This window comes from Schistocerca americana, chromosome 6, assembly GCF_021461395.2.
Source record: "Schistocerca americana isolate TAMUIC-IGC-003095 chromosome 6, iqSchAmer2.1, whole genome shotgun sequence".
Lineage (NCBI taxonomy): Eukaryota > Metazoa > Arthropoda > Insecta > Orthoptera > Acrididae > Schistocerca > Schistocerca americana.
In genome coordinates, this window is record NC_060124.1 from 613,907,649 (window position 1) to 613,929,435 (window position 21,787).

Genomic DNA, 21,787 nt, shown 5'->3' on the forward strand with positions numbered 1-21,787 from the left:
GAATTTAATCCAAAGGCACAATGCCGACTTACGTACAAGGGGACTGACACTTTAACTTTCTATGATTTGAACCTCTCCTTGGAGTCCACTTTTAGATTCCAATGCTTCACCTCAGGTTTACTGTATACCTTGAACCTTCTTATTGACGATGAAACACAGAAATTGCATCGGAATTAAATTCAAAAGGCACAATAAGGACTTAAGTACAAGAGGACTGACACTTTAACTTTCTATGATTTGAACCTCCCCTGTGAGTCCAGTTTTAGATTCCGATGCTTCACTTCAGGTTTACTGTATCCCTTGGACCTTCTTATTGACGATGAAACACTGAAATTGCATCCGAATTCAATACAAAAGGCACAATGCCGACTTAAGTACAAGAGGACTGACACCCTAACGCTCTATGATTTGAACCTCTCCTGTGAGTCCAGTTTTAGATTTCAATGCTTCACTTCAGGTTTACTGTATACCTTGCACATTCTTATTGACGATGATACACTAATTTTGCATCGGAATTAAATTCAAAACGCACAATGCCGACATAAGTACAAGAGGACTAACACTCTCACTTTCTGTGATTTGAACCTCCCCTGTGAGTCCAGTTTTAGATTCCGATGCTTCACGTCAGGTTTACTGTATCCCTTGGACCTTCTTATTGACGATGAAAAACAGAAATTGCATCCGAATTTAATACATAAGGCACAATGCCGACATAGGTAAAGGAGGACTGACACTCTCACTTTCTATGATTTGAACCTCTCCTGTGAGTCCAGTTTTAGATTCCGATGCTTCGCTTCAGGTTTACTGTATACCTTGCACCTTCTAATAGACGATGAAACACAGAAATTGTTTCTGAATTAAATTCAAAAGGCTCAATGCCGACTTAAGTACAAGAGGACTGACAACCTAAGTTTCTATGATTTGTACTTCTCCTGTGAGTCCACTTTTGGATTTCGATGCTTCACTTCAGGTTTACTGTATACCTTGGACGTTCTTATTGATTATGAAACACAGAAATTGCATCCAAATTTAATACAAGAGGCACAATGCAGACTTAAGTAAAAGAGGCCTGACACTCTAACTTTCTATGATTTGAACCTCTCCTTGAGACCAGTTTTAGATTCCGATGCTTCACTTCAGGTATACTGTATCCCTTGGACCATCTCATTGACGATGAAACACAGAAATTGCATCCGAACTTAATATAAAAGGCATAATGCCGACTTAAGTACAAGAGGACTGACACTCTAACTTTGTATGATGTGAACCTCTCCTGTGAGTCCAGTTTTGGACTCCGATACTTAACTTCAGTTTAACTGTATCCCTTGGACGTTCTTATTGGCGATGAAACACAGAAATTGCATCCGAATGTAATACAAAAGGCACAATGCCGTCTTAAGTACAAGGGGACTGACACTTTAACTTTCTATGATTTGAACCTCTCCTGTGAGTCCACTTTTAGATTCCAAGATTCCAATGCTTCACTTCAGGTTTACTGTATACCTTGAACCTTCTTATTGACGATGAAACACAGAAATTGCATCGGAATTAAATTCAAAAGGCACAATGCCGACTTAAGTACAAGAGGACTGACACTTTGACTTTCTATGATTTGAACTTCCCCTTTGAGTCCAGTTTTAGATTCCGATGCTTCACTTCAGGTTTACTGTATCCCTTGGACCTTCTTATTGACGATGAAACACAGAAATCGCATCCGAATTTAATACAAAAGGCACAATGCCGACTTAAGTAAAAGAGGACTGACACTCTCACATTCTATGATTTGAACCTCTCCTGTGAGTCCAGTTTTAGATTCCGATGCTTCACTTCAGGTTTACTGTATCCCTTGGACCTGCTTATTGACGATGAAACACAGAAATTGCATCCGAATTTAATACAAAAAACACAATGCCGACTTAAGTACAGGAGGACTGACACTCTCACTTTCTTTGATTTGAACCTCTCCTGTGAGTCCAGTTTTAGATTCCGATGCTTCACTTCAGGTTTACTGTATTCCCTGGACCACCTTATTGACGATGAAACACAGAAATTAGATCCGAATTTAATACAAACGGCACAATGCCGACATAGGTAAAAGACGACTGCTACTCACACTTTCTATGATTTAAACCTCTCCTGTGAGTCAAGTTTTAGAATCCGATGTTTCACTTCAGGTTTACTGTATACCTTGCACCTTCTTATTGACGATGAAACACAGAAATTGCATTGGAATTAAATTCAACAGGCTCAATGCCGACTTAAGTACTAGAGGTCTGACACTCTAACTTACTATTGTGTGAACCTCTCCTGTGAGACCAGTTTTAGATTCCGATGCTTCACTTCAGGTTTACTGTATCCCATGGACCTTCTTATTGACGATGAAACACAGAAATTGCATCCGAATTTAATACAAAAGGCACAATGCCGACTTAAGTACAAGAGGACTGACACTCTAAGTTTCTATGATTTGTACCTCTCCTGTGAGTCCACTTTTAGATTACGATGCTTCACTTCAGGTTTAATGTATCCCTTGGACCTCCTTATTGATTATGAAACACAGAAATTGCATCCGAACTTAATACAAAAGGCACAATGCAGACTTAAGTAAAAGAGGACTGACACTCTCATTTTCTATGATTTGAACCTCTCCTGTGAGACCAGTTTTAGATTCCGATGCTTCACTTCAGTTTTACTGTATCCCTTGGACCTTCTCATTGACGATGAAACACAGAAATTGCATCCGAACTTAATACAAAAGGCATAATGCCGACTTAAGTACAAGAGGACTGATACTCTAACTTTCTATGATTTGAACCTCTCCAGTGAGACCAGTTTTAGATTCCGATGCTTCACTTCGGGTTTACTGTATCCCTTGGACCTTCTTATTGACGATGAAACACAGAAATTGCATTCGAATTTAATACAAAAGGCACAATGCCGACATAGGTAAAAGAGGACTGACACTCACACTTTCGATGATTTGATCCTCCCCTGTGAGTCCAGTTCTAGATTCCGATATTTCACTTCAGGTTTACTGTATACCTTGCACCTTCTTATTGACGATGAAACACAGAAATTGCATCGGAATTAAATTCAAAAGGCTCAATGCCGACTTAAGTACAAGAGGTCTCACACTCTAACTTACTATTGTGTGAACCTTTCCTGTGAGTCCAGTTTTAGATTCCGATGCTTAACTTCAGGTTTACTGTATCCCATGGACCTTCTTATTGACGATGAAACACAGAAATTGCATCCGAATTTAATACAAAAGGCACAATGCCGACTTAAGTACAAGAGGACTGACACTCTAAGTTTCTATGATTTGTACCTCTCCTGTGAGTCCACTTTTAGATTACGATGCTTCACTTCAGGTTTACTGTATCCCCTGGACCTTCTTATTGATTATGAAACACAGAAATTGCATCCGAATGTAATACAAAAGGCACAATGCCGACTTAAGTACAAGAGGTCTCACACTCTAACTTACTATTGTGTGAACCTTTCCTGTGAGTCCAGTTTTGGATTCCGATGCTTCACTTCAGTTTTACTGTATCCCTTGGACCATCATATTGACGATGAAACACAGAAATTGCATCCGAATTTTATACAAAAGGCACAGTGCCGACTTAAGTACAAGGGGACGGACACTTTAACTTTCTATGATTTGAACCTCTCCTGTAAGTCCAGTTTTAGATTACAATGCTTCACTTCAGGTTTACTGTATACCTTGCACCTTCTTATTTACGATGAAACACAGAAATTGCATCGGAATTAAATTCAAAAGGCACAATGCTGACTTAAGTACAAAAGGACTGACACTCTCACTTTCTATGATTTGAACCTCCCCTGTGAGTCCAGTTTTAGATTCCGATGCTTCACTTCAGGTTTACTGTATACCTTGCACCTTCTTATTGACGATGAAACACAGAAATTGCATCCGAATTTAATACAAAAGGCACAATCCCGACTTAAGTACAAGAGGACCAACACTCTAACTCTCTGTGATTTGAACCCCTCCTGTGAGTCCAGTTGTAGATTTCGATGCTTCACTTCAGGTTTACTGTATACCTTGCACCTTCTTATTGAGGATGAAACACAGAAATTGCATCGGAATTAAATTCAAAAGGCTCAATGCCGACTTAAGTACAAGAGGTCTCACACTCTAATTTACTATTGTGTGAACCTTTCCTGTGAGTCCAGTTTTAGATTCCGATGCTTAACTTCAGGTTTACTGTATCCCTTGGACCTTCTTATTGACGATGAAACACAGAAATTGCATCCGAATTTAATACAAAAGGCACAATGCCGACATAAGTAAAAGAGGACTGACACTCTCACTTTCTATGATTAGAACCTCTCCTGTGAGTCCAGTTTTAGATTCCGATGCTTCACTTCAGGTTTACTGTATCCCTTGGACCTGCTTATTGACGATGAAACACAGAAATTGCATCCGAATTTAATACAAACAACACAATGCCGACTTAAGTACAGGAGGACTGACACTCTCACTTTCTTTGATTTGAACCTCTCCTGTGAGTCCAGTTTTAGATTCCGATGCTTCACTTCAGGTTTACTGTGTTCCCTGGACCACCTTATTGACGATGAAACACAGAAATTAGATCCGAATTTAATACAAACGGCACAATGCCGACATAGGTAAAAGACGACTGATACTCACACTTTCTATGATTTAAACCTCTCCTGTGAGTCAAGTTTTAGATTCCGATGCTTCACTTCAGGTTTACTGTATACCTTGCACCTTCTTATTGATGATGAAACACAGAAATTGCATCGGAATTAAATTCAACAGGCTCAATGCCGACTTAAGTACTAGAGGTCTGACACTCTAACTTACTATTGTGTGAACCTGTCCTGTGAGACCAGTTTTAGATTCCGATGCTTCACTTCAGGTTTACTGTATCCCATGGACCTTCTTATTGACGATGAAACACAGAAATTGCATCCGAATTTAATACAAAAGGCACAATGCCGACTTAAGTACAAGAGGACTGACACTCTAAGTTTCTATGATTTGTACCTCTCCTGTGAGTTAACTTTTAGATTACGATGCTTCACTTCAGGTTTACTGTATCCCTTGGACCTCCTTATTGATTATGAAACACAGAAATTGCATCCGAACTTAATACAAAAGGCACAATGCAGACTTAAGTGAAAGAGGACTGACACTCTCATTTTCTATGATTTGAACCTCTCCTGTGAGACCAGTTTTAGATTACGATGCTTCACTTCAAGTTTACTGTATCCCTTGGACCTTCTCATTGACGATGAAACACAGAAATTGCATCTGAACTTAATACAAAAGGCATAATGCCGACTTAAGTACAAGAGGACTGATACTCTAACTTTCTATGATTTGAACCTCTCCTGTGAGACCAGTTTTAGATTCCGATGCTTCACTTCGGGTTTACTGTATCCCTTGGACCTTCTTATTGACGATGATTCACAGAAATTGCATTCGAATTTAATACAAAAGGCACAATGCCGACATAGGTAAAAGAGGACTGACACTCACACTTTCTATGATTTGAACCTCTCCTGTGAGTCCAGTTTTAGATTCCGATATTTCACTTCAGGTTTACTGTATACCTTGCACCTTCTTATTGACGCTAAAACACAGAAATTGCATCGGAATTAAGTTCAAAAGGCTCAATGCCGACTTCAGTACAAGAGGTCTCACACTCTAACTTACTATTGTGTGAACCTTTCGTGTGAGTCCAGTTTTAGATTCCGATGCTTAACTTCAGGTTTACTGTATCCCATGGACCTTCTTATTGACGATGAAACACAGAAATTGCATCCGAATTTAATACAAAAGGCACAATGACGACTTAAGTAAAAGAGGATTGACACTCTAACTTTGTATGATTTGAACCTCTCCTGTGAGTCCAGTTTTAGATTCCGATGAATCACTCCAGGACTACTGTATTCCGTGGACCTTAATATTGACGATGAAACACAGAAATTGCATCCGAATTTAATACAAAAGGCACATTGCCGACTTAAGTACAGGAGGACTGACACTCCCACCTTCTATGATTTGAACCTCTCCTGTGAGTCCAGTTTTAGATTCCGATGCTTCACTTCAGGTTTACTGTATACCTTGCACCTTCTTGTTGACGATGAAACACAGAAATTGCATCGGAATTAAATTCAAAAGGCTCAATGCCGACTTAAGTACAAGAGGTCTGACACTCTCGCTTTCTATTATGTGAACCACTCCTGTGAGTCCAGTTTTAGATTCCGATGCTTCACTTCAGGTTTACTGTATCCCTAGGACCTTCTTATTGTCGATGAAACACAGATATTGCATCCGAATTTAATACAAAATGCACAATGCCGACTTAAGTACAAGAGGACTGACACTCTAAGTTTCTATGATATGTACCTCTCCTGTGAGTCCACTTTTAGATTCCGATGCTTCACTTCAGGTTTACTGTATCCCTTGGACCTTCTTATTGATTATGAAACCCAGAAATTGCTTCCGAATTTAATACAAAAGGCACAATGCAGACTTAAGTAAAAGAGGACTGACACTCTCACTTTCTATGATTTGAACCTCTCTTTGAGACCAGTTTTAGATTCCGATGCTTCACTTCAGGTTTACTGTATCCCTTGGACCTTCTTATTGATTATGAAACACAGAAATTGCATTTGAACTTAATACAAAAGGCATAATGCCGACTTAAGTACAAGAGGACTGACACTCTAACTTTCTATGATGTGAACCTCTCCTCTGAGTCCAGTTTTGGACTCCGATACTTAACTTCAGTTTAACTGTATCCCTTGGACCTTCTTATTGGCGATGAAACAGAGAAATTGCATCCGAATTTAATACAAAAGGCACAATGCCGTCTTACGTACAAGGGGACTGACACTTTAATTTTCTATGATTTGAACCTCCCCTGTGAGTCCAGTTTTAGATTCCGATGCTTCACTTCAGGTTTACTGTATCCCTTGGACCTTCTTATTGACGATGAAACGCAGAAATTGCATCCGAATTCAATACAAAAGGCACAATGCCGACTTAAGTACAAGAGTTCTGACACTCTAACGCTCTATGATTTGAACCTCTCCTGTGAGTCCAGTTTTAGATTTCAATGCTTCACTTCAGGTTTACTGTATACCTTGCACCTTCTTATTGACGATGAAACACAGATATTGCATCGGAATTAAATTCAAAACGCACAATGCCGACTTAAGTACAAGAGGACTGACACTCTCACTTACAATGATTTGAACCTCTCCTATGAGTCCAGTTTTAGATTCCGATACTTCGTATCAGGTTTACTGTATCCCTTGGACCCTCCTATTGGCGATGAAACACAGAAATTGCACCGGAATTACATTCAGAAGTCACAATGCCGACTTAAGTACAAGAGGACTGACACTCTCACATTCTGTGATTTGAACGTCTCCTGTGAGTCCAGTTTTAGATTCCGATGCTTCACTTCAGGTTTACAGTATACCTTCGACCTTCTTATTGACGATGAAACACAGAAATTGCATCCGAAATTAATACAAAAGACACAATGACGGCTTAAGTAAAATTGGACTGACACTCTCACTTTCTGTGATTTGAACCTCTCCTGTGAGTGCAGTTTTAGATTCCGATGTTTCACTTCAGGTTTACAGTATACCTTGCACCTTCTTATTGACGATGAAACACAGAAATTGCATCCGAGTTTAATACAAAAGGCACATTGCCCTTTTACGTACAAGAGGACTGACACTCTCCCTTTCTGTGATTTGAACCTCTCCTGTGAGTCCAGTTTTAGATTCCGATGCTTCACTTCAGGTTTACTGTATCCCTTGGACCTTCTTATTGACGATGAAACGCAGAAATTGCATCCGAATTCAATACAAAAGGCACAATGCCGACTTAAGTACACGAGGTCTGACACTCTAACGCTCTATGATTTGAACCTCTCCTGTGAGTCCAGTTTTAGATTTCAATGCTTCACTTCAGGTTTACTGTATACCTTGCACCTTCTTATTGACGATGAAACACAGATATTGCATCGGAATTAAATTCAAAACGCACAATGCCGACTTAAGTACAAGAGGACTGACACTCTCACTTTCAATGATTTGAACCTCTCCTATGAGTCCAGTTTTAGATTCCGATACTTCGTATCAGGTTTACTGTATCCCTTGGACCTTCCTATTGACGATGAAACACAGAAATTGCACCGGAATTACATTCAGAAGTCACAATGCCGACTTAAGTACAAGAGGACTGACACTCTCACATTCTGTGATTTGAACGTCTCCTGTGAGTCCAGTTTTAGATTCCGATGTTTCACTTCAGGTTTACAGTATACCTTGCACCTTCTTATTGACGATGAAACACAGAAATTGCATCCGAGTTTAATACAAAAGGCACATTGCCCATTTACGTACAAGAGGACTGACACTCTCCCTTTCTATGATTTGAACCTCTCCTGTGAGTCCAGTTTTCGATTCCGATGTTTCACTTCAGGTTTACTGTATCCCTTGGACCTTCTTATTGACGATGAAACACAGAAATTGCATCCGAATTTAATACAAAAGGCACAATGCCGAATTAAGTACAAGATGAATGACACTCTCACTTTCTATGATTTGAACCTCTCCTGTGAGTCCAGTTTTAGATTCCGATACTTTACTTCAGGTTTACTGTATCCCTTGGACCTTCTTACTGACGATGAAACACAGAATTTGCATCGGAATTTAATTCTAATTGCACAATCCCGACTTCAGTACAAGAGGACTAACACTCTAACTCTCTATGATTTGAACCTCTCCTGTGAGTCCACTTTTAGATTCCGATGCTTCACTTCAGGTTTACTGTATACCTTGCACCTTCTTATTGACGATGAAACACAGAAATTGCATCGGAATTAAATTCCAAAGGCACAATGCCGACTTAAGTACAAGAGGATTGACACTATAACTTACTATGATTTGAACCACTCCTATGAGTCCAGTTTTAGATTCTGATGCTTCACTTCATGTTTACTGTATGCCTTGGACCTTCTTATTGACGATGAAACATAGAAATTGCATCCGTATTTAATACAAAAGGCACAATGCCGACTTAAGTACAAGAGGATTGACACTCTAACATTCTATGATTTGAACCTCTCCTGTGAGTCCAGCTTTAGATTTCGATGCTTCACTACAGGTTTACTGTATTCCTTGGACCTTCTTATTGACGATGAGACACAGAAATTGCATCCGAATTTAATACAAATGGCACAATGCAGACTTAAGTAAAAGAGGGCTGACACTCTCACTTTCTATGATTTGAACATCTTCTGTGAGACCAGTTTTAGGTTCAGATGTTTCACTTCAGGTTTACTGTATACCTTGGACCTTCTTATTGACGATGAAAAACCGAAATTGCACCGGAATTTAATATAAAAGGCACAATGCAGAATTAAGTACAAGAGGACTGACACTCTCACTTTCTATGATTTGAACCTCTCCTGTGAGTCCAGTTTTAGATTCCGATGTTTCACTTCAGGTTTACTGTATCCCTCGGACCTTCTTATTGACGATGAAACACAGAAATTGCATCCAGATTTAGTACAAAAAGCAGAATGCCGACTTAAGTACAATAGGACTGACACTCTAACTCTCTATGATTTGAACCTTTCCTGTGAGTCCAGTTTTAGATTCCGATGCTTCACTTCAGGTTTACTGTATCCCTTGGACCTTCTTATTGACGATGAAACACAGAAATTGCATCCGAATTTTGTACAAAAGGCACATTGCCGACTTAAGTACAAGAGGACTGACATTCTAACACTCTATGATTTGAACCCCTCCTGTGAGTCCATTTTTAGATTTCAATGCTTCGCTTCGGGTTTACTGTATAACTCGCACCTTCGTATTGACGATTAAACACAGAAATTGTATCAGAATTAAATTCAAAAGGCACAATGCCAACCTAAGTACAAGAGGACTGACACACTAACTTTCTTTGATTTGAACCTCTCCAGTGAGTCCAGTTTTAGATTACGATGCTTCACTTCAGGTTTACTGTATCCCTTGGACCTTCCTATTGACGATGAAACACAGAAATTGCATCCAAATTTAATACAAAAGGCACAATGCCGACTTAAGTATAAGATGAATGACACTCTCACTTTCTATGATTTGAACCTCTCCTGTGAGTCCAGTTTTAGATTCCGATACTTTACTTCGGGTTTACTGTATCCCTTGGACCTTCTTACTGACGATGAAACACAGAATTTGCATCGGAATTAAATTCTAATTGCACAATCCCGACTTAAGTACAAGAGGACTAACACTCTAACTCTCTATGATTTGAACCTCTCCTGTGAGTCCAGTTTTAGATTCCGATGCTTCACTTCAGGTTTACTGTATACCTTGCACCTTCTTATTGACGATGAAACACAGAAATTGCATCGGAATTAAATTCTAATTGCACAATCCCGACTTCAGTACAAGAGGACTAACACTCTAACTCTCTATGATTTGAACCTCTCCTGTGAGTCCACTTTTAGATTCCGATGCTTCACTTCAGGTTTACTGTATACCTTGCACCTTCTTATTGACGATGAAACACAGAAATTGCATCGGAATTAAATTCCAAAGGCACAATGCCGACTTAAGTACAAGAGGATTGACACTCTAACATTCTATGATTTGAACCTCTCCTGTGAGTCCAGCTTTAGATTCCGATGCTTCACTACAGGTTACTGTATTCCTTGGACCTTCTTATTGACGATGAGACACAGAAATTGCATCCGAATTTAATACAAATGGCACAATGCAGACTTAAGTAAAAGAGGGCTGACACTCTCACTTTCTATGATTTGAACATCTTCTGTGAGACCAGTTTTAGGTTCAGATGTTTCACTTCAGGTTTACTGTATACCTTGGACCTTCTTATTGACGATGAAAAACCGAAATTGCACTGGAATGTAATATAAAAGGCACAATGCAGAATTAAGTACAAGAGGACTGACACTCTCACTTTCTATGATTTGAACCTCTCCTGTGAGTCCAATTTTGAGATTCCGATGCTTCACTTCAGGTTTACTGTATCCCTTGGACCTTCTTATTGACGATGAAACACAGATATTGCATCCGAATTTAATACAAAAGGCACATTGCACACTTACGTACAAGAGGACTGACACTCTCCCTTTCTATGATTTGAACCTCTCCTGTGAGTCCAGTTTTAGATTCCGATGCTTCACTTCAGGTTTCCTGTATTCCTTGGACCTTCTTATTGACGATGAAACACAGAAATTGCATCCGAATTTAATACAAAAGGCACAATGCAGACTTAAGTAAAAGAGGGCTGACGCTCTCACTTTCTATGATTTGAACATCTTCTGTGAGACCAGTTTTAGGTTCCGATGCTTCACTTCAGGTTTACTGTATACCTTGGACCTTCTTATTGACGATAAAAGACAGAAATTGCACCGGAATTAAATACAAAAGGCGCAATGCCGACTTAAGTACAAGAGGACTGACACTCTCACTTTCTATGATTTGAACCTCTCCTGTGAGTCCAGTTTTAGATTCCGATGCTTCACTTCAGGTTTACTGTATCCATTGGACCTTCTCATTGACGATGAAACACAGATATTGTATCCAAATTTAATACAAAAGGCACAATGCCGACTACCGTACAAGAGGACTGACACTCTCACTTTCTATGATTTGAACCTCTCGTGTGAGTCCAGGTATAGATTCCGATGCTTCACTTCAGCTTTACTGTATACCTTGCACCTACTTATTGACGATGAAACACATAAATTGCATCTGAAATTAATACAAAATGCATAATATCGATTTAAGTACAAGAGGACTGACACTCTAAGTTTCTATGATTTGAAACTCTCCTATGAGTCCAGTTTTACATTCCGATACTTCACTTCAGGTTTACTGTATCCCTTGGACCTTCCAATTGACGATGAAACACAGAAATTGCATCCGAATTTAATACAAAAGGCACAATGCCGGCTTAAGTACAAGAGGACTGACACTCTCACTTTCAATGATTTGAACCCCTCCCGTGAGTCCAGTTTTAGATTCCAATGCTTCACTTCAGGTTTACTGTATACCTTGCACCTTCTTATTGACGATGAACACAGAAATTGCATACGAATTAAATTCAAAAGGCACAATGCCGACTTAAGTACAAGAGGACTGACACTCTCACCTTCTATGATTTGAACGTCTCCTGTGAGTCCAGTATTAGATTCCGATGCTTCAATTTGGGTTTACTGTATCCCTTGGACCTTCTTAATAACGATGAAACACAGAAATTGCATCCGAATTTAATACAAATGACACAATGCCGACTTAAGTAAAAGGGGTCTGACACTCTCACTTTCTATGATTTGAACCTCTCCTGTGAGTCCAGTTTTAGATTCCGTTGCTTCACTTCAGGTTTACTGTATCCCTTGGACCTCCTTATTGACGATGAAACACAGAAATTGCATTCGAATTTAATACAAAAGGCACATAGCCCTTTTATGTACAAGACGACTGACACTCTCCCTTTCTATGATTTGAACCTCTCCTGTGAGTCCAGTTTTAGATTCCGATGTTTCACTTCAGGTTTACTGTATCCTTCGGACCTTCTTATTGACGATGAAACACAGAAATTGCATCCAGATTTAGTACAAAAAGCAGAATGCCGACTTAAGTACAATAGGACTGACACTCTAACTCTCTATGATTTGAACCTTTAATGTGAGTCCAGTTTTAGATTCCGATGCTTCACTTCAGGTTTACTGTATCCCTTGGACCTTCTTATTGACGATGAAACACAGAAATTGCATCCGAATTTTGTACAAAAGGCACATTGCCGACTTAAGTACAAGAGGACTGACATTCTAACACTCTATGATTTGAACCCCTCCTGTGAGTCCATTTTCAGATTTCAATGCTTCGCTTCGGGTTTACTGTATAACTCGCACCTTCGTATTGACGATTAAACACAGAAATTGTATCAGAATTAAATTCAAAAGGCACAATGCCAACCTAAGTACAAGAGGACTGACACTCTAACTTTCTTTGATTTGAACCTCTCCACTGAGTCCAGTTTTAGATTACGATGCTTCACTTCAGGTTTACTGTATCCCTTGGACCTTCCTATTGACGATGAAACACAGAAATTGCATCCAAATTTAATACAAAAGGCACAATGCCGACTTAAGTTTAAGATGAATGACACTCTCGATTTCTATGATTTGAACCTCTCCTGTGAGTCCAGTTTTAGATTCCGATACTTTACTTCGGGTTTACTGTATCCCTTGGACCTTCTTACTGACGATGAAACACAGAATTTGCATCGGAATTAAATTCTAATTGCACAATCCCGACTTAAGTACAAGAGGACTAACACTCTAACTCTCTATGATTTGAACCTCTCCTGTGAGTCCAGTTTTAGATTCCGATGCTTCACTTCAGGTTTACTGTATACCTTGCACCTTCTTATTGACGATGAAACACAGAAATTGCATCGGAATTAAATTCCAAAGGCACAATGCCGACTTAAGTACAAGAGGTTTGACACTCTAACTTACTATGATTTGAACCTCTCCTATGAGTCCAGTTTTAGATTCTGATGCTTCACTTCATGTTTACTGTATCCCTTGGACCTTCTTATTGACGATGAAACACAGAAATTGCATCCGTATTTAATACAAAAGGCACAATGCCAACTTAAGTACAAGAGGATTGACACTCTAACATTCCATGATTTGAACCTCTCCTGTGAGTCCAGCTTTAGATTCCGATGCTTCACCTCAGGTTTACTGTATTCCTTGGACCTTCTTATTGACGATGAAACACAGAAATTGCATCCGAATTTAATACAAATGGTACAATGCAGACTTAAGTACAAGAGGACAGACACTCTCACTTTCTATGGTTTGAACATCTTCTGTGAGACCAGTTTTAGGTTCAGATGTTTCACTTCAGGTTTACTGTATACCTTGGACCTTCTTATTGACGATGAAAGACAGAAATTGCACCGGAATTTAATACAAAAGGCACAATGCAGAATTAAGTACAAGAGGACAGACACTCTCACTTTCTATGATTTGAACCTCTCCTGTGAGTCCAATTTTGAGATTCCGATGCTTCACTTCAGGTTTACTGTATTCCTTGGACCTTCTTATTGACGATGAAACACAGATATTGCATCCGAAATTAATACAAAAGGCACAATGTCGACTTAAGTAAAAGAGGACTGACACTCTCATATTCTATGATTTGAACCTCTCCTGTGAGTCCAGTTTTAGATTCCGATGCTTCACTTCAGGTTTACAGTATACCTTGCACCTTCTTATTGACGATGAAACACAGAAATTGCATCCGAACTTAATAAAAAAGGCACATTGCACACATACGTAAAATAGGACTGACACTGTAGCTCTCTATGATTTGAACCTCTCCTGTGAGTCCAGTTTTAGATTCCGACGCTTCACTTCAGGTTTACTGTAACCCTTGGACCTTCTTATTAACGATGAAACACAGAATTTGCATCCGATTTTTATACAAAATTCACAATGCCGACTTAAGTACAAGAGGACTGACACCCTAACTTTCTATGATTTGAACCTCTCCTGTGAGTCCAGTTTTAGATGCAAAAGCTTCACTTCTTGTTTACTGTATACCTCGCACCATCTTATTGACGATGAAACACAGAAATTGCATCCGAATTTAATACAAAAGGCATAATGCCGACTTAAGTACAAGAGGACTGGCACTCTAAGTTTCAATGATTTAAACCTCCCTGTGAGTCCAGTTTTAGATTCCGATACCTCACTTCAGGTTTACTGTATCATTGGACCTTCCTATTGACGATGAAACACAGAAATTGCATCCGAATTTAATACAAAAGGCACAATGCCGACTTAAGTCCAACAGGACTGACACTCTCACTTTCTATGATTTGAACCTCTCCTAGGAGTCCAGTTTTAGATTCCAATGCTTCACTTCAGGTTTACTGTATACCTTGCACCTTCTTATTGACGATGAAACACAGAAATTGCATCGGAATTAAATTCAAATGGCACAATGCCGACTTAAGTACAAGCGGACTGACACTCTCACTTTCTATGATATGAACCTCTCCTGTGAGTCCAGTTTTAGATTCCGATGCTTCACTTCAGGTTTACTGTATCCCTTGGACATTCTTATTAACGATGAAGCACAGAAATTGCATCTGAATATAATACAAAAGGCACAATGCCGACTTAAGTAAAAGAGGTTTGACAATCAAACTTACTATGATTTTAACTTCTCCTGTGAGTCCAGTTTCAGATTCAGATGCTTCACTTCAGGTTTACTGTATCCCTTGGACCTTCTTTTTGACGAAGAAACACAGAATTTACATCCGAATTTAATACAAAATGCACAATCGCGACTTAAGTACAAGAGGTCTGACACTTTAACTTACTATGATTTGAACCTCTCCTGTGAGTCCAGTTTTAGATTCCGATGCTTCACTTCAGGTTTACTGTATCCCTTGGACCTTCTTACTGACGATGAAACACAGAAATTGCATTTGAATTAAATACAATAGGCGCAATGCCGACTTAAGTACAAGAGGACTGACACCCAAACTTTCTATGATTTGAACCTCTCCTGTGAGTCCCGTTTCAGATTTCGATGCTTCACCTCAGGTTTACTTTTTCCCTTGGACCTTCTTATTGACGATGAAACACAGAAATTGCATCCGAATGTAATACAAAAGGCACAATGCAGAGTTAAGTAAAAGAGGACTGACACTCTAACATTCTATGATTTGAACCTCTCCTGTGAGACCAGTTTTAGATTCCGATGCTTCACTTCAGGTTTACTGTATACCTTGCCCCTTCTTACTGACGATGAAACACGGAAATTGCACCGGAATTTAATACAAAAGGCACAATACCGACTTAAGTACAAGAGGACTGACACTCTCACTATCTATGATTTGAACGTCTCCTGTGAGTCCAGTTTTAGATTCCGATGCTTCACTTCAGGTTTACTGTATCCCTTGGACCTTCTTATTGACGATGAAACACAGAAATTGCATCCGAATTTAATACAAAAGGCACATTGCACACTTATGTACATGAGGACTGACACTCTCCCTTTCTATGATTCGAACCTCTCCTGTGAGTCCAGTTTTAGATTCCGATGCTTCGCTTCAGGTTTACTGTATCCCTTGGACCTTCTTATTGACGATGTAACACAGAATTTGCATCCGAATTTAATGGAAAAGGCACATTGCCGACTTAAGTAAAAGAGGACTGACACTCTGAGTTTCTATGAATTGAACCTCCCCTGTGAGTCCAGTTTTAGATTCCGATGCTTCACTTCAGGTTTACTGTATCCCTTGGACCTTCTTATTGACGATGAAACACAGAAATTGCATCCGAATTTAATACAAAAGGCACAATGCAGACTTAAGTAAAAGAGGACTGACACTCTCACTTTCTATGATTTGAACATCTCCTGTGAGACCAGTTTTAGATTCCGATGCTTCACATCAGGTTTACTGTATACCTTGGACCTTCTTATTGACGATGAAAGACAGAAATTGCACCGGAATTTAATACAAAAGGCACAATGCAGACTTAAGTACAAGAGGACGGACACTCTCACTTTCTATGATTTGAACCTTTCCTGTGAGTCCAATTTTGAGATTCCGATGCTTCACTTCAGGTTTACTGTATCCCTTGGACCTTGTTATTGACGATGAAACACAGAAATTGCATCCGAATTTAATACAAAAGGCACATTGCACACTTATGTACATGAGGACTGACACTCTCCCTTTCTATGATTTGAACCTTTCCAGTGATTCCAGTTTCAGATTCCGATGCTTCACTTCAGGTTTACTGTATCCCTTGGACCTTCTTATTGACGATGAAACACAGAAATTGCATCCAAATTTAGTACAAAAAGCGCAATGCCGACTTAAGTACAAGAGGACTGACACTCTAACTCTCTATGATTTGAACCTCTCCTGTGAGTCCAGTTTTAGATGCAAATGCTTCACTTCAGGTTTACTGTATACCTCGCACCTTCTTATTGACGATGAAACACAGAAATTGCAACGGAATTAAATTCAAATTCACAATGCCGACTTAAGTACTAGAGGACTGACACTCTATCTTTCTATGATTTGAACCTCTCCTGTAAGACCAGTTTTAGATTCCGATGCTTCACTTGAGGTTTACTGTATCACTTGAACATTCTTATTGACGATGAAACACAGAAATTGCATCCGTATTTAATACAAAAGGCACAATGCCGACTTAAGTACAAGAGGACTGACACTCTCACTTTCTATGATTTGAACCTCTCGTGTGAGTCCAGGTTTAGATTCCGATGCTTCTCATCAGCTTTACTGTATACCTTGCACCTACGTATTGACGATGAAACACAGAAATTGCATCCGAATTTAGTACTAAAGGCATAATGCCGACTTAAGTACAAGAGGACTGGCACTCTAAGTTTCTACGATTTAAACCTCCCTGTGAGTCCAGTTTTAGATTCCGATGCCTCACTTCAGGTTTACTGTATCATTGGACCTTCCTATTGACGATGAAACACAGAAATTGCATCCGAATTTAATACAAAAGACACAATGCCGACTTAAGTCCAAGAGGACTGACACTCTCACTTTCTATGATTTGAACCTCTCCTAGGAGTCCAGTTTTAGATTCCAATGCTTCAGTTCAATTTTACTGTATACCTTGCACCTTCTTATTGACGATGAAACACAGAAATTGCATCGGAATTAAATTCAAATGGCACAATGCCGACTTAAGTACAAGAGGACTGATACTCTCACTTTCTATGATATGAACCTCTCCTGTGAGTCAAGTTTTAGATTCCGATGCTTCACTTCATGTTTACTGTATCCCTTGGACATTCTTATTAACGATGAAGCACAGAAATTGCATCTGAATACAATACAAAAGGCACAATGCCGACTTAAGTAAAAGAGGACTGACACTCTAACTTTCTATGAGTTGAACCTCTCCTGTGAGTCCACTTTTAGATTCCGATGCTTCACTTCAGGTTTACTGTATACCTTGCACCTTCTTATTGACGATGAAGTACAGAAATTGCATCGGAATTTAATTCAAAAGGCACAATCCCGACTTAAGTACAAGAGGAATATAACTCTAACTCTCTATGATTTGAACCTCTCCTGTGAGTCCAATTTTAGATTCCGATGCTTCACTTCAGGTTTACTGTATACCTTGCACCTTCTTATTGACGATGAAACACAGAAATTGCATCGGAATTTAATTCAAAAGGCACAATGCCGACGAAAGTACAAGAGGTTTGACAATCAAGCTTACTATGATTTTAACCTCTCCTGTGAGTCCAGTTTCAGATTCAGATGCTTCACTTCAGGTTTACTGTATCCCTTGGACCTTCTTATTGACGAAGAAACACAGAATTTACATCCGAATTTAATACAAAAGGCACAATCCCGACTTAAGTGCAAGAGGTCTGAACTTTAACTTACTATGATTTGAACCTCTCCTGTGAGTCCAGTTTTAGATTCCGATGCTTCACTTCAGGTTTACTGTATCCCTTGGACCTTCTTACTGACGATGAAACACAGAAATTGCATCTGAATTTTATTCAATACAATAGGCGCAATGCCGACTTAAGTACAAGAGGACTGACACTCTCACTATCTATGATTCGAACGTCTCCTGTGAGTCCAGTTTTAGATTCCGATGCTTCACTTCAGGTTTACTGTATCCCTTGGACCTTCTTATTGACGATGAAACACAGAAATTGCATCCGAATTTAATACCAAAGGCACCATGCCGACTTAAGTAAAAGAGGACTGACACTCTCACTTTCTATGATTTGAATCTCTCCTGTGAGTCCAGTTTTAGAATCCGATGCTTCACTTCAGGTTTACAGTATACCTTGCCCCTTCTTATTGACGATGAAACACAGAAATTGAATCCGAATTTAATACAAACGGCACATTGCCCACTTAAGTAGAAGAGGAGTGACACTCTCCCTTTCTATGATTTGAACCTCTCCTGTGAGTCCAGTTTTAGATTCCGATGCTTCGCTTCAGGTTTACTATATCCCTTGGACCTTGTTATTGACGATGAAACACAGAAATTGCATCCGAATTTAATACAAAAGGCACATTGCACACTTATGTACATGAGGACTGACACTCTCCCTTTCTATGATTTGAACCTCTCCAGTGAGTCCAGTTTCAGATTCCGATGCTTCACTTCAGGTTTACTGTATCCCTTGGACCTTCTTATTGACGATGAAACACAGAAATTGCATCCAAATTTAGTACAAAAAGCACAATGCCGACTTAAGTACAAGAGGACTGACACTCTAACTCTCTATGATTTGAACATCTCCTGTGAGTCCAGTTTTAGATGCAAATGCTTCACTTCAGGTTTACTGTATACCTCGCACCTTCTTATTGACGATGAAACACAGAAATTGCAATGGAATGAAATTCAAAAGGCACAATGCCGACTTAAGTACTAGAGGACTGACACTCTATCTTTCTATGATTTGAACCTCTCCTGTAAGACCAGTTTTAGATTCCGATGCTTCACTTGAGGTTTACTGTATCACTTGAACCTTCTTATTGACGATGAAACACAGAAATTGCATCCGAATTTAATACAAAAGGCACAATGCCGACTTAAGTACAATAGGACTGACACTCTCACTTTCTATGATTTGAACCTCTCGTGTGAGTCCAGGTTTATATTCCGATGCTTCACTTCAGCTTTACTGTATACCTTGCACCTACTTATTGACGATGAAACACAGAAATTGCATCCGAATTTAATACAAAAGGCATAATGTCGACTTAAGTACAAGAGGACTGACACTCTCACTTTCTATGATTTGAAACTCTCCTAGGAGTCCAGTTTAGATTCCAATGCTTCACTTCACTTTTACTGTATACCTTGCACCTTCTTATTGACGATGAAACACAGAAATTGTATCGGAATGAAATTCAAGTGGCACAATGCCGACTTATGTACAAGAGGACTGACACTCTCACTTTCTGTGATTTGAACCTCTCCTGTGAGTCCAGTTTTAGATTCCGATGCTTCACTTCAGGTTTACTGTATCCCTTGGACCTTCTTACTGACGATGAAACACAGAAATTTCATCCGAATTTAATACAAAATACACAATGCCGACTTAAGTAAAAGAGGTCTGACACTGTCACTTTCTATGATTTGAACCTCTCCTGTGAGTCCAGTTTTAGATTCTGTTGCTTCACTTTAGATTTACTGTATCCCTTGGACCTTCTTATTGACGATGAAATACAGAAATTGCATCCGAATTTAATACAAAAGGCACAATGCCGACTTAAGTACAAAAGGACTGACACTCTCACTTTCTATGATTTGAACCTCTCCTGTGAGTCCAGTTTTAGATTCCGATGCTTCACTTCAGGTTTACTGTATCCCATGGACCTTCGTATTGACGATGTAACACAGAAATTGCATATGAATATAATACAAAAGGCACAATGCCGACTTAAGTAAAAGAGGACTGACACTCTCACTTTTTATGATTTGAAACTCTCCAGTGAGTCCAGTTTTAGATTGCGATGCTTCACTTCAGGTTTACTGTATACCTTGCACCTTCTTATTGACGATGAAACACAGAAATTGCATCGGAATTAAACTCAAAAGGCACAATCGCGACTTAAGTACAAGAGGACTAACACTCTAACTCTCTATGATTTGAACCTCTCCTGTGAGTCCAATTTTAGATTCCGATGCTTCACTTCAGGTTTACTGTATACCTTGCACCATCTTATTGACGATGAAACACAGAAATTGCATCGGAATTAAATTCAAAAGGCACAATGCCGACGTAAGTACAAGAGATTTGACAATCTAACTTACTATGATTTGAACCTCTCCTGTGAGTCCAGTTTCAGATACCGATGCTTCACTTCAGGTTTACTGTACCCCTTGGACTTTCTTATTGACGATGACACACAGAAATTGCATCCGAAATTAATACAAGAGGCACAATGCCGACTTAAGTACAAGAGGACTGACACTCTAAATTCCTATGACTTGAACCTCTCCTGTGAGTCAAGTTTTAGATTCCGATGCTTCACTTCAGGTTTACTGTATACCTTGCACCTTCTTATTGACGATGAAACACAGAAGTTGCATCGGAATTAAATTAAAAAATCACAATGCCGACTTAAGTACAAGAGGACTGACACTCTCACTTTCTATGATTTTAACCTCTCCTGTGAGTCCAGTTTTAGATTCCGATGCTTCATATCTGGTTTACTGTACACCTTGGACTTTCTTATTGACGATGACACACAGAAATTGCATCCGAATTTAATACAAAAGGCACAATGCCGACTTAAGTACAAGAGGACTGACACTCTCACTTTCTATGATTTGAATCTCTCCTGTGTGTTCAGTTTTAGATTCCAATGCTTCACTTCAGGTTTACTGTATACCTTGCACCTTCTTATTGACGACGAAACACAGAAATTGCTTCCGAATTTTATACAAAAGGCACAATGCCGACTTAAGTACAAGAGGACTGACACTCTCACTTTCTATGATTTGAACCTCTCCTGTGAGTCAAGTTTTAGATTCCGATGCTTCACATCAGGTTTACTGTATACCTTGCACCTTCTTATTGACGATGAAACACAGAAATTGCATCAGAATTAAATTAAAATTCACAATGCCGACTTAAGTACAAGAGGACTGACACTCTAACTCTCTATGAT